Raw genomic sequence first — 14,355 nt, forward strand, 5'->3', positions numbered from 1 at the left:
AATGGTTTTCCTTTTTTAAGAAAACCTATATATATATTTTTCATGAAACCTTCAAATGTTTATAATTGTTATTTTCATGACTAGAAGTTTCTATGCATCCTTTTAATCATAAAATTTGTTTTAGATAAAGAAAGTGTTTATATATATTTTTACTATATTATTAAGCATATTGCCTCTTTCTTGAAAATTAAGAGGTACAATACCTATTACTACATGTACAATAATATTAAGCTTATAATTGTATAGGTATCCACGATATTACTTATCGTATAGGTATACACGGTGTTACCAAATCAAAGATGTTACCCTAATCTGCTATAAACACAACACTACACACACACCGCCATCGGAATGAAATCGAAACCCTCTTCCTTCTGTCTCTCTCTTGCCGTCGTTGCTGAATGTCTCAGCGCCTCCACTGTCCCCACCTGACCTCAGATGGTACGCCACAGGATCTTCGAAGGAGCACAGAAGTGAATGGGACCATGATACGGCTTGGTATTCATATGCTTACGGAGATAATGAAGGTACTTCACCGGAGAGGCAGATCTCTTCAGTACGCACGACGGTGACCCGCTAAACATTGAGAAGCTCCTTGGACCGAGCATATGGTGGCAAGAGGCCACCACTACCTCCTTCGAAGATCCTGATCCACGTCACCTGCCAAGCTTCCGCCTATGTCGTCGGAGTATCCGGATGGTTCACCGGACTGAAATTAGGCAGCGACTCCGTCGGAATCGAATACAACACTCACCACAACATCGGAATCACACTTTTTTCCATAGGAACCATTAAGGTATGCAAAAATCGATCACATTTTTCATAATTTCTTGTCGATCTTCTGTAAAATTGAAACTGATGTTGTTGGTATGGGGGATCATTTCGTCTTTTTGGGGGATCAGACTGGTTTTCAAGTGATTGATGTGGAAGATTCATTTGATTTTATTGAGCTTGTTTCAAAGCGTGATGGCCCTGTCACTTTCCTACAGTTGCTGCATATTCCTGCAAACCCTGATGGCAATGAGAAGTTCCTATCATTACATCTGTTGCTAATAGTGGTTGCAAGTGATGAAGCCACCGGGTCCACCATGGGTCAAAACCGATGCTATTTGAGTCCAACTGGCAGGGATGGTTCAGTTGTGTCTCATCAGTTTCACTGGTTCCCTGGTTAATTCTTTGTTGTTTATAATTTCACAATCTATACATATTTTATATATAATTTTACTTGACTGAAGTGTTGCAGGTTTGTGGAAAGGTGGAGACTAGATACTCATTATTGGTAAACAGGGGATCCACTGTGTAGGATTCTGGATATGCGAATGTAGTTGTGGGGCTTCAGTTCCTTCCTTGGATCATTTGATGTTCCTTTTTTATCCTTCTTTTCTCCTGATGTTTCAATACACCTATGATTAAATACACATGGGATCTCATTGTTTATTTATTTAATTAGAAGGTAAGACAAGGGCTGGAATCTTTCAAGTAAATTATGCCCTTGTAAAGGTACTGTTTTAAATTTTCATTGGCGTAGTTTCTTATCATTTATACTTACTTCTGAAAGCTACTCTACACAAACTGCAAAATGCAGGGCCTTTGTCCATATTATTAAACAAATTAAGTAGTTGGAATGAGTTTTATGAATGGAGAGGCATCCCTATATAGCAATGCACTGCCTCTTCCACCCTTAATAGCAATGTGAGTAAAAGGAGGGGTAATATAGGCATTTTTTTTCTCTTAATTCATCACAAATCGATTAACAATTCATAGTTAACAGTTTTCACAATTTTACTTTTGTATTTAGTTTTATGTTTGTGTCAATGATCTTCTAATGGAGTAGTACTTTTACTACTTTAGACTTGACAGCTTACGAAAAAGGGTAAACATCAAAGATGGAATTAAGTCAATGAAGGAATGGAATGCTTTATTCCATTGGAATGAATAAAAACTTTGTGTTTTGTGTGATGGAATGGAATGAAACGTGTTTAAAGGAATGTGATTATTGAATTGAATCAAAAGTTGCAATATAACCCATATTATTTATATACTTTCAATGACACAACTTTTTTCTTAAGTTTCATGATTTTTAACAAATGACCGTTTATAGTTAATAACAACAAGAAAATATAATCACAGAGATAAAAATAAATGGGAAGGTAGTGTTACAAAAGAACACTTATTCTGTGAAATTTGCTTTTCAGTTTTTTTTCATCAAGAAAATTAACCATTTAATTATAATATAAAATTTCAAGAAGCTTTGTGCTAAAACTGCTGCTGCTAGAGGATGTAATGCTGCTTGGAAAGGAGGAAAACATGTACAGTCAACTGGTTTGATCCCTGCAAGTCCAAAAAGTAGGCTTCAATGAAAATTTACAAATTTACTCTTCTGATCTTAAATGAGCCTAACTAGCTTACTCGACATTACTACAGACAAAAACCGATCTCCCACAGGCCACAACTTTGGATGAAAACAGTCAACCTTCTGGTTAATACTCAGCTATTGACTATTCATCACCACAACTAGAGTCTCTAAGGGTTACAGAAATTGAAAATATATAGTCAGGTAGATAAAATTACATAGTTTAGAATGTTTTTAATGAATCACAAGTTAACAGAAACTTTACCTTTCTCTTCATATTATGTTTATATTTTGTTTGAGTTTCAATACTTATTTCATGTTGTCAGGTTCTTGACAAACTAGAAAATAGCTCTCACACTGTTAAGGGTGTCAAGTTAATTGGTCAAGATAACAAAGCACTATCAGTTATCTTGTTGCCTCTCAAAAACATGGTGTACAGGTGAAAATTTATGTTTTTTTAACTGTAAATGATGTTTTTGATCATGTACTTTGTTTTTTGGGTTGTTTTTATGAGTTACAAAATTGTGCAAGGATCAAGATGTTGTCAATTTAAACAAGTCCCTGAGAATTATTTCAAGCTTCGTTGATGCAGCTGCTTTTAACTCTACCGGGGTGCTTGATGAAATATTTTGGGAACTTGTAGCCTTCACTTCCAATCTTCTTCATATAAAAGACTCTGATTACAATGACTTGTTGAATAAGGTACTTTATTGTTTATTATTATAAAGTGCAAAAATAAGTATGCATTTGTTCAAAAAACTAGGATTTTGGAAGATTAATTGTGTTTGTAATATACATGTTTTTTTGCAATGTTTCTCAGTTATTAAAAAGCTATTGGATAACTATGGTGGTTGTTTTTTGGATTCTTATATCAGGCATTGGGTTGCTATAGTGGCAGAGAGAAGACAATAGGCAGTGTCAAAAAAGAAGAATGCACTTAAATGTGATTGGTAAGTAATTTTATAGGTTCATGAATTACTTTAAGCCTGATTCCATTGTCAACTTTGTATGTTTAAAATGATAATTTGATTCTTCAGGTGGTCTCTTGGGGCGATTATGTTTGAAATGCTTGTAGAGTATCCACCTTTCTACTCTAATGATCCAATGTCAACTTGCAGGAAGGTAGATCATTTGAAATCAATTTTAAGTATTTAGGATAAATATATTATTTATGGGTGCTAATTTATGGGTACGAATATTTTTCAGGGTCTGCACCTGTTACTGTTGTGCAGTTTCTATGGGTGAACTTGATCATGGACACTTGCGGTGCATTCGCTCTAGCCATTGAACCGCCAAATGACGGACTCATGAATAGACTTGATTGTGATTTCTATTTGGATAATACTGCATAGGCTTTAGGTTCCATCAACAAGTTGATTTTAAGATCAATAAAAAAAGTAAGCTCGTGTCCGATGATGGTACTGTAGGGTTTAGCCTCTAGCCTCTAGGAAATGTTTTATTCGCATCTGTTGTGGCAAGATGTCACATCACGAGGTGAAAGCTTGCATTTATATTACAACAATGTTATTAAATCAAATCGATAAAAATATGAAACAGTCAAAGAAAATAAAACGTCTCCTTATATCTCGATATCCCCAAATTTTAGGTGGAATTTAAAAGACTCATACTAATTAAAGAACCTTAAATTTGGGAGTTTGTTACTTTGCAGCTTCAGCTTTTATATAAAAACCAACGTCACCTAATGTGTTGCTCCTCACCCTTTCCATCTCTTTCATCAACTAACATAAACACCACTACCACCACCCTTTTCCTTCTCTCTTCCTTAGCAGATGGCCTTCACCACCATACAAGTTTGTCTCCACCACCACTCTCCGACATCAAATTCCTACCTTAAAATTGATGAATCAAATATAAGGTTCCATGCTCCCACCTGATTAAACAATCCCACAACTACTCACGATTTGTCTCACCCCTTCACACCCAAGAACAAGTCCCTAATTCAAATCACCATCTCCACAACCTTTTGCTTAAAATATGGGAGACTCATTCAAATCCTTTTTTTCTATAAAATTATTTAATAATGCAATATTAAAAAATTAAAGCGGCAGAAGGAAGACATCAATAGTTCCAAAAAGTGTCATTCATCTCAGCGTAATTGAAGATGAAGAATTCAGTCAAACCACCATCACCACGGTTCATGACAACTAATAAAAACTGTATATGAAGAGTTTGGTCAAAGAGAGTTTCTTTCGCTAAGGACATTGACTTTTTAAGGTTAATCGGGTAAGGTTAGGTTGTTTTTCTATCGATGGTAGATTTTTTGGTATTTTACAAAATAATGCTTTTATTATTTCTAATTATTGAAGATTTTCTTTCAATTTTAGGTTCTTTTTACTTATGTCGGTTTGATTTTGTTAATTGGTACAATGAAAATTTTGTACATAGATGGAATTTTATATATTTAGACCTTGAATCCTATATTTTCGTTATGCTTTATGTAGATAGGTAGATATGAGATTAGGGGTTCCATTTTTTCCCTTATTTTCCATGTTGTTCTCTATCTAGGGTTTCACTTTTTCTTAATTTTGTAATTTGGGATTGTAGAACACCAGCAAAGTGCTTACATTATCTCAGTTTCTCCTTATCTACATGAACTTTTCTTACCGGAAAAGAAGGTAGCAAAGTAAATGCATTCTTCAGCTGTTTTCTTTTTTGAGTTTTATACTGATTTGTGTTTCATTTAAATGGTAGTACCAAATGCTCCTATTAAATTTTTTATGATCAGGGCTAGGTTGTTGGATTAGTGGTTTTTCAGTATATGGGATGAGGGTTAAAATTTGAACAAAATCATGTATTTCAGGTTCAACATCCTATCTCTCATAATTTTGAATGTATTTTTTTGAATTTGACATTTTATACAACTCAAGGTTGTACATTTTGAGTTCTTTTTAAGATGCATGGGTGAAGGGGGGTCAAAGTAAGAAAAGAACGCGAACAATTTTTTGTTTTTTTGATTTTAACCCATTCTTTTATTTTTCCTTTCTGATTTGCGATTTTCCAAAAAGAGCAGGAATAATTTCTGCCTTCTCTGCGTATATTTGGTTTTCCAATGAGAATATAAACAATCTTCGTGTGTTTATTTAGGTTATTACATGATAAGCAATGCTATGTTAATTGTATTGTGATTTTTGGTTTATATCTAATCACTGTTTCCACCCCTAGCTCTTTTTAAGGAACACGTGTGTGTTAGAAAATTCATGGGAATATCCGGTAAAAAGGAACTCTCTACTTTTTAAAACCGATAATCAACATGCTTCAAACTACATATCTATGAAATTTTACAAAACCGATAATCAATAAGCTTTAAACTAAAAACTATAAGCTTCTATTTCAGTCCAGTTTTAGTTTAGTGTAAATCTCAAATGAAGCTTTTAATATGTGAATATTTAGTTCTTACATTCCTTTTCATGTCATGTTTTGATGTCTACAATTACATATTAGGTTTAAAGAGCTTTCCTAATCCATGTGTATATGTATTATGTCACTACATGGTTTCTGTATGAAATAGACCGATTCTCATTAATTTGAGTGAATATATGTAGCGCTCCGATTCTCAGGTATTGTCCGATTGTAGTTTCTTGGTTTGGCCCTACTCGACGAGTTGGTTGCCCTACTCGTCGAGTAGCAGCGAGATTGAATTGCAACTTAAGTGACTAACTCGGCGAGTAGGAGCTGGCAAAAGAAACCCTAAGTCCCGGGGTCTACACTCTATTTAAGGAGGCTTAAGCCCTATTTAGCCTCCTTACAGTCAGATAGAACTCAAAAGAAAACCCTAACCAAGTATTTGTGCCATTAGTGTCTTGAAAGCTTGAAAGGAGAACTTGTGGAAGGAAGAACCTGGAGAAGAAAAGAACAAGAAGCAAAGGACTAGAAGCAAGGGAGGAGTGTAACCCGAAATCTACCTCAGCTAGCACTCGTAGAAGGTACCAAGTCGACACCTTTATCCGTTTTCCCTTCTATATCTCATATAGTGGAAAACTAGGGTTTTGAGGTGTAAGTAAGGTGATATTGCAAAACATAAGCTAGATCTGAAGTTGTAACTTTAGATCTGGACCATTCCCAAGTTCTAGATCCATAAAGTTCCTGTCTTGGATGTGAATGAGGCCTTCCTTGTGCATGAAACCCATTAAGAGCTTTGTTTTGGAAATTAAGGACCCTTTTAGCCATGTATACACGTAAAGTTTGCAACTTTAATTGAAAGGCATGCCCTGGAAGCTTGGATCTAAGGTTTGGAGTCGTTGCATGGCTTAAAACGGATCTGTATGGCTTAAGGACTAAAGGAACTCGGCGAGTCGCAAGAACGACTCGGCGAGTCGGATGAATATAGTCGTGAACTCGACAAGTTGGTAGAATAACTCGGCGAGTCCGATGAAGGTTGCCTTAGCCTCGACGAGTTGCATGAGCAACTTGGCGAGTCGGCTGAGTTTCCTCCAAGCTAGGGATGCGTGTGTATCAACGTTTTACTAGAAGAGAAACACGGCGAGTGGCTCTAGGGCCTCAATCGAGAATCATGGGAACTCGGCGAGTCACGCCGGTGACTCGATGAGTAGGTAAAAGTTTCGAGGAACTCGGCGAGCAGTCGGGGGTACTCGATGAGTTAAGGTCAACATAGACTGTTGACCTTGACTAAGTACTTTGACCTTGATCAGGCTTAACTAGTTGGGTTATGGAGTACTCTATGAGGACAGAGATTTATGAGCGTAATCGTATTATGGTAATAGGTGGTGGAGTCTTTGACAAGTGATCGGAGAGCTGTGATTATTTACCGAGCTAACATCTACAAGGTGAGTTATCCTCACTATACTAAGGGGTCCAAGGCACCAAGGCCGACCCATTTGATTTGATATCCTAGTAGTCATTGATATGCTGAGTTGAGTTAGTAATGTATGCTAGTTGATATGCTAGTCGGGTAGATCTGTAGGATTACCTGTGATATTGATTATTTACCTGTATGTGCATTTATCTGTTACATGTCGACATGTTATGTGGGGTGGGTTGAGGTTGTACTGCTCCGTGCGGTAGCCAACAAACCCGAGAGTATTCCAGAGATGAGCTGAGGGCCCGGCAGGCATTCCAGACTCGTACCGAGGGCTCGATGGCATTCCAGATACGAGCTGAGGGCTCGGTAGGCATTCTAGACTCATACTGAGGGCCCAGGGGTAGTCCAGCTTGTAAAGTTGTGGACCTATTGCATGTTGTTCTGTTTTGATTGGTATGATATGCTAATGTTGATATTGCTATGTGAACTGTATGTGTATCGGTATTTTGGGGTAACTCACTAAGCTTTCGGGCTTACAGTTTCAGTTTATTGTTTCAGGTACATCAGGGGATCGCGGCAAGGCCAAGGTGTGATCGTACAGCTCCTCTTATTATGTTATTTTTGGGGGCAAAACTCTGATAAACAATGTTTTGAAAAGAAAGTTGTAATATTTTGATGAACTTGATATGTTTTTAAAAGTTTAAATTTGTTTGAAATTTTGGATGTTACAAGTTGGTATCAGAGCCTCAGTTTTAGTGAATTGGAGGAACATTCGTGTGAATCCAGTCTCAATCAAGGAACGTTTTTCAAAAATGATTTAATAAATCAGTTTTCAAAATAAATCAGGAGGATGCAAGATGTACGATCAGCCAGAGCCAGTAAGCAAACCCCAAAATACCATACAGTTGTTTGATTATGTAACATATTAGAACATCATGCTAGTACTAGGCTAAGGATCTTTAGGAATTGCTTGAATGAATTACCTGATTGCGTGGTGCCTGCTAGCCTAGGGTTTCCTTTACATGAAATTGACATCATTATTGTAGTGATTTAGTGTATGTACCACAGTTGTACATAATTAAGACCTTATAGCCTGAGAATGTATGATTTAACCTTATGTTCTGTTCTTGTTTGATTGGGAGCTCAGGGTAGGATTGAATATTAAAAAGTCTATCGGGTCCAACATTATGTATGGCTATCATGCACTAGTGCTGCAGGGTTGGTGGAAGTTTCGTGAGTGGGTAGGTGTTGGGATAAGTCCGCCGATTTCGAGTCGTCTAGTATTCCTTAGGAATCGGACTTGAGTGCTCGATGTAATTATATGTATTGTTAGGGCGTTGTGGTAATACTTGGAACAAATATGGGTAGGTGTGGAAGGTAGTATGGGCCCGTACTACTGAAAGCACATGACCCATACGCGTGACAAGGAAGTCACAACTCCCACGGTTTTATTGGGGGTTGGTCCCTAGTTGTTGTAAACGTTATATAATGCCTCATGTTGTGTTTCAGAATGGTGATGACTAGGCGCTTTGTGACTGGATCCGGGTCAGGATTAGGAGAGGGCGGACCGGGGGAGCTGACAGCACCCGAGACGATCGGCCAGATGAGGCCGGAGGAGATGGACGATAGGATTCGAGCGATCCTGCATCACGAGGTTGCTGCGTTGTTCCAGGCCGAATTTCCATAGATGTTCGGGTCAATTAAGACCGCCATGGTGGAGTATTTCGATGAGCGTTACGCAGCCCTCATAGAGATAGCCGCCGCAGCAGCTGCATCAGCTGTAAATACGGTAGGGGGAGGAGTAGGTAGGGGTTTTCAGTACCGAGACTTCGACAACACGAATCCCCTTACTTTTGATGGGATACAGGATCCCATCAAGGCTATGAGATGGATTTCATATGTGGAGGGGTGTTTCTTCACCTGCTCGTGTCCTACTGACCAAAAGGTCAGGTGTGCTCTTAACCTGCTTAGGTCCGGAGCCAAGGATTGGTGGAGGCTTGCGAATGGGGCTTATACTGATGATCAGAGGGCTGTTATTACTTGGGAGCAGTTCAGGGATATGTTCCGTGCTCGTTACATTTCGAGGTTTGAGCGGAAACATTTGGCACAGGAGTTTCTGAGTCTGAGATAGGATGGAGAGTTGGTGACGGAGATCACCCGTATGTTTACTGAGAGGGCGATGTTCTGCCCAGAGTTTGCCTCCGAGCAGTCTCAGATTACCCATTATCTGAGTATGCTCAAGACTGATATCCGACAGTTCGTGTCCACCCAGTGATGTGATACTCTTCTAGAGTTACAGGAGGCCGCCAGGCGGTGGGAGTTGGAGATTGAGCTGCAGCTGAGGGATCAGCGGCTGGCCCCGGTACTATCTCAGCCGGCGCTGAAGCGGCCTAAGACCGCATATGCTAGGACTGGGGGTCAACAGGGCCGCACTTGTGGGAAGTGTGGCAATGGTCATTTTGGGGTATGTTGGGCTGGTAGTGGCTGCCACAAATGTGGCAAGGAGGGACATTACGCGAAGGACTATCGCTAGGCTGCCGCAATTCCTAGTATGAGGTTATGTTATCACTGCAACTAGGTTGGCCACATGAGGGCCAATTCTCCACTACTTTCTGCTAAGCTGGTGCAGGCTGCAGCACCGGCTACTTTGAGGATCACTGACGGGAGATCAGACAGGTCAGAGCCTCCGAAGGCTCAGGGTCGTACATTCCAGCCTACGACGGAGGAGGCCAGAGCAGCACCAGATGTGGTTGCTGGTATGTTTCTATCCTCACCTTGTTTTCTTTATCTGTTATATGCGTATCTGTTGTACATGTAATTAGGTACGTTTTTGGTGAATTCGTTACCTGCTTTGGTCTTATTTAGCTCGGGGGCGAGTCAGTCTTTCGTATCTCAGTCTTTTAGTGGGGAGTTCAGTATGCCTATGGACGAGTTAGAGTGTCCGTTGCGATTGTCCATTGCTAACGAACACGGGGTTTCTGCTTCTTCGGTTTATAGAGGATGTGACTTGGAGATCTTTGGGGTGTCTTTTCCGATAGACTTGATTCTGATTCCCATGGGGGAGGTGTGCGTGATTGTAGGCATGGATTGGCTCAGTAGGTTCGGTGCTATGATTGATTGCGAGGGTCAGCGAGTGGTGGTTCGAACCCCAAATGGGGGAGAATTGATTATATACAGTGAGGGCACCAGAGTAGGCTCAGGTTTTTGCGCAGCTGCCAGAGCTCAACAATACATTCAGCATGGGTGTATGAGTTATCTAGCGTACGTGGTAGATACGTGAGTTCGGGACCAGATTTCGGTCTCCGATGTACCAGTGGTCGGGGAGTTCGTAGATGTGTTTCCGGAGGAGTTGCCAGGGATACCTTCAGAGAGGCAGATTGAGTTTAGAATCGACCTGGTGCCAGGTGCGGACCCTATTGCTAAGCGTCGTACCAATTGTCGTTGCCTGAGATGCAGGAACTGTTAGATATCAGTCTTGAGAACTGTTAGGCAAGCAGTTCATTTGACCTAGCAGTTCTCCGTGGGGAGCGCCAATTCTTTTTGTCCGGAAGAAGGACGGATCACACCGGATGTGCATTGATTACCAGGAGTTAAACAAGCTAACAGTAAAGAACCGTTATCCACTCCCGAGGATAGACAACCTCTTTGATCAGTTGCAGGGTGCATCTTGGTTTTCCAAGATCGATTTGAGGTCCGGGTACCACCAGGTCAAGGTCAGGGAAGAGGACGTAGAGAAGACCGCATTCCGAATACGTTATGGACATTATGTGTTCGTGGTGATGCCGTTTGGGCTCACCAACGCGCCAACGGTATTTATGGACCTGATGAATCGGGTCTGCAGACCGATGCTTGACCGCTCGGTCATAGTGTTTATATATGATATCTTGGTGTATTCCAAGACCCAAGAGCAGCATGAGGAACATCTGCGAGAGCTATTGGGGGTCCTGCGGCGGGAATAGCTGTACGCAAAGTTCTTGAAGTGTGAATTTTGGTTACGAGAGGTCCAGTTCCTTGGACATCTCGTTAACCAAGAAGGGATCTTGGTCGATCCGGCCAAGATCGAGGCGATTATGCAATGGGAGGTTCCAAAATCCCCTTTAGATATTAAGAGCTTTTTAGGATTGGCAGGATACTATCGGAGATTTATACGGGATTTCTCTAAGATTGCAGTACCCCTCACTCGTCTCACAAGAAAAGGGGTGGATTTTCGGTGGGGTCCTGAACAACAAGGAGCGTTCGAGACCCTCCGTCAGCGTTTGTGTGAAGTGCCAGTCCTGACACTCCCGGAGGGGGTTGAGGATTTTGTGGTGTTCTGTGATGCCTCCATCACAGGGTTAGGGGCGGTTCTCATGCAGAGAGGACGAGTGTTAGCCTATGCATCGTGGGAGCTGAAACCGCATGAGACTCGATACCCTACGCACGATTTGGAGTTGGGGGCAGTGGTGTTCGCCCTCAAGATATGGAGACATTACCTTTACGGGGTCCGTTGTACTATTTACACGGATCACAAGATCTTGAGACAGATCATGTATCAGCCGAACCTAAATATGAGGCAGCGCAGGTGGGTCGATGTAGTCAAGGACTACGATTGCGAGATCCTTTACCACCCTGGTAAAGCATATGTGGTTGCGGATGATTTGAGCTGCAAGTTAGTGGGGTCTTCTACTCCTGCAATATGTATGAAAATAGCTGTGGACTCTCTGCTTATGAGCTTAATCAGGGATACCCAGATGGAGGGCATGCGACCGGAGAATTTGAAGAGAGAAAGGATCAAGGGTGAAAACACCAGGTTCGTGCAGGATAGTCGGGGATTACTGACCATATATAGTCGGGTTTGGGTTCCGATGACTGGACGGATCAGGCAGATGGTGAAGGAAGAGGCTCATAGGTCTCACTTCTCCATCCACCCGGGAGCCACCAAGATGTACGGGGATTTGAGCTTGAGCGATTGGTGGCCGGGTATGAAACGTGAGATCGCTTGGTACGTCGAGAGGTGCTTGACCTACAGGATGGTCAAGGCCGAACAACAGAGGCCGCATGACAAGATCCAGCCCCTGGAGGTTCCCATGTGGAAGTGGGAGCAAGTCACGATTGACTTTATTACCAAGGTGCCAAGGACGGAGAAGGGGCTCGACACCATTTGGGTCATCGTGGACCGATTGACCAAGAGTGCCCATTTCTTAGCCATATGGGAGAGTTCCTCTGCCGAAAAGTTAGCCGAGGTGTACATTCGTGAGATTGTGTCTCGCCATGGGATTCCCGTTTCCATTATCTCAGATCGCGATGTCAGGTTTACCTCCCGTTTTTGGCAGAAGTTTCACGAGGTGCTGGGCACGAAGTTGCACTTTAGTACAACATTCCACCCTCAGACAGATGGCCAGAGCGAGCGGACAATTCAGACCCTCGAGGACATGCTGAGGGCGTGTGCCATCGATTTTGGTGGGAGCTGGGATACTCACCTACCACTTGCAGAGTTCGCCTACAACAACATCTATCATTCTAGTCTTGGCGCCCCGCCATTCGAGCTGTTGTACGGGCGGAGATGTTGCACCCCGATTTGTTGGGGTGAGGTGGGCCACAGGGTAATGGGCCGGACGGAGGTGGTTTTGTAGACGACCGAGAAGATTTAGCAGATCAGATAGAGGTTGCAGACAGCTCAGAGGCGGCATAAAAGTTACGCCGACAGATGCCGATCCGAATTGGAATTTCAGATAGGCGATATGGTACTTCTGAAGGTCTCGCCCTGGAAGGGTGTGATCCATTTCAGGAAAAGTGGAAAATTGGGCCCTCGATACATTGTGCCATTCAGGATCATTGCAAGGTTTGGCAAGGTGGCTTATAGAATAGAGCTCCCGGACGAGCTCAATCGGATCCACAATACTTTTCACGTATCGCAATTGCGAAAGTGCATTACGGACCATGAGGCTGTGGTATCATTGGATGATGTTCAGATCGATGAGCGCCTAAACTATGTGGAAAGGCCTGTGGCCATTTTGGAAAGAAAGACGAAGATTCTACGGAACAAGGGGATACCTTTGGTAAAGGTATAGTGGGAACATCGTAAGGGATCCGAGTGGACATGGGAGCCGGAGGCAGAGATGCGCGAGCACTACCTGACATTGTTTATCCTAGCGGACTTCGAGGACGAAGTCTAGTACAAGTGGGGGAGAGTTGTAACGCCCTGATTCTCAGGTCTTGTCCGATTGTAGTTTCTTGGTTTGGCCCTACTCGACGAGTTGGTTGCCCTACTGGTTGAGTAGCAACGAGATTGAATTGCAACTTAAGTGACTGACTCGGCGAGTCCACGAGTGGGACTCGACGAGTAGGAGCTGGCAAAAGAAACCCTAAGTCCCGGGTTCTACACTCTATTTAAGGAGGCTTAAGCCCCATTTGGCCTCCTTACAGTCAGATAGAACTCAAAGGAAAACCCTAACCGAGTATATGTGCCATTAGTGCCTTGAAAGCTTGAAAGGAGAACTTGTGGACGGAAGAACTTGGAGAAGCAAAGGACTAGAAGCAAGAGAGGAGTGGAACCCGAAATCTACCTTGGCTAGCACTCGTAGAAGGTACCAAGTCGACACCTTTATCCGTTTTCCCTTCTAGATCTCATATAGTGGAAATTTAGGGTTTTGAGGTGTAAGTAAGGTTATATTGCAAAACATAAGCTAGATCTGAAGTTGTAACTTCAGATCTGGACTATTCCCGAGTTCTAGATCCATAAAGTTCCTATCTTGGACGTGAATGAGGCCTTCCTTGTGCATGAAACCATTAAGATCTTAGTTTTGGACATTAAGGACCCTTTTAGCCATGCATACACGTAAAGTTTGCAACTTTACGTGAAAGGCATGCCCTGGAAGCTTGGATCTAAGGTTTGGAGTCATTGCATGGCTTAAAACGGATCTGTATGGCTTAAGGACTAAAGGAACTCGGTGAGTCGCAAGAACGACTCGGCGAGTCTGATGAATATAGTCGTGAACTCAACAAGTTGGTAGAACAACTCGGCGAGTCCGATGAAGGTTGCATTAGACTCGATGAGTTGCATGAGCAACTCGGCGAGTCGGCTGAGTTTCTTCCAAGTTAGGGATGTGTGTGTATCAATGTATTACTAGAAGAGAAACATGACGAGTGGCTCTAGGGCCTCAATCGAGAATCGTGGGAACTCAGCGAGTCACGCCGGTGAATTGACGAGTAGGTAAAAGTTTCGAGGAACTCAACGAGCAGT

At 42.0% G+C, this 14,355-nt stretch overlaps 1 long non-coding RNA gene across 1 annotated transcript; it reads left to right on the forward strand.

The window, feature by feature from the left end:
- The first annotated feature begins 279 nt into the window (after positions 1-279).
- LOC145005694 (uncharacterized) lies at positions 280-3,866 on the forward strand. Its single transcript, XR_013662649.1, has 9 exons — positions 280-796; positions 903-1,500; positions 1,586-2,346; positions 2,425-2,557; positions 2,680-2,792; positions 2,885-3,055; positions 3,229-3,303; positions 3,391-3,475; positions 3,560-3,866. It is a non-coding gene; the product is annotated as an uncharacterized LOC145005694 (long non-coding RNA).
- Positions 3,867-14,355: the final 10,489 nt, after the last annotated feature.

Source organism: Lactuca saligna, chromosome 7, assembly GCF_052625555.1.
Source record: "Lactuca saligna cultivar CGN05327 chromosome 7, ASM5262555v1, whole genome shotgun sequence".
In the NCBI taxonomy this organism is placed as follows: Eukaryota; Viridiplantae; Streptophyta; class Magnoliopsida; order Asterales; family Asteraceae; genus Lactuca; species Lactuca saligna.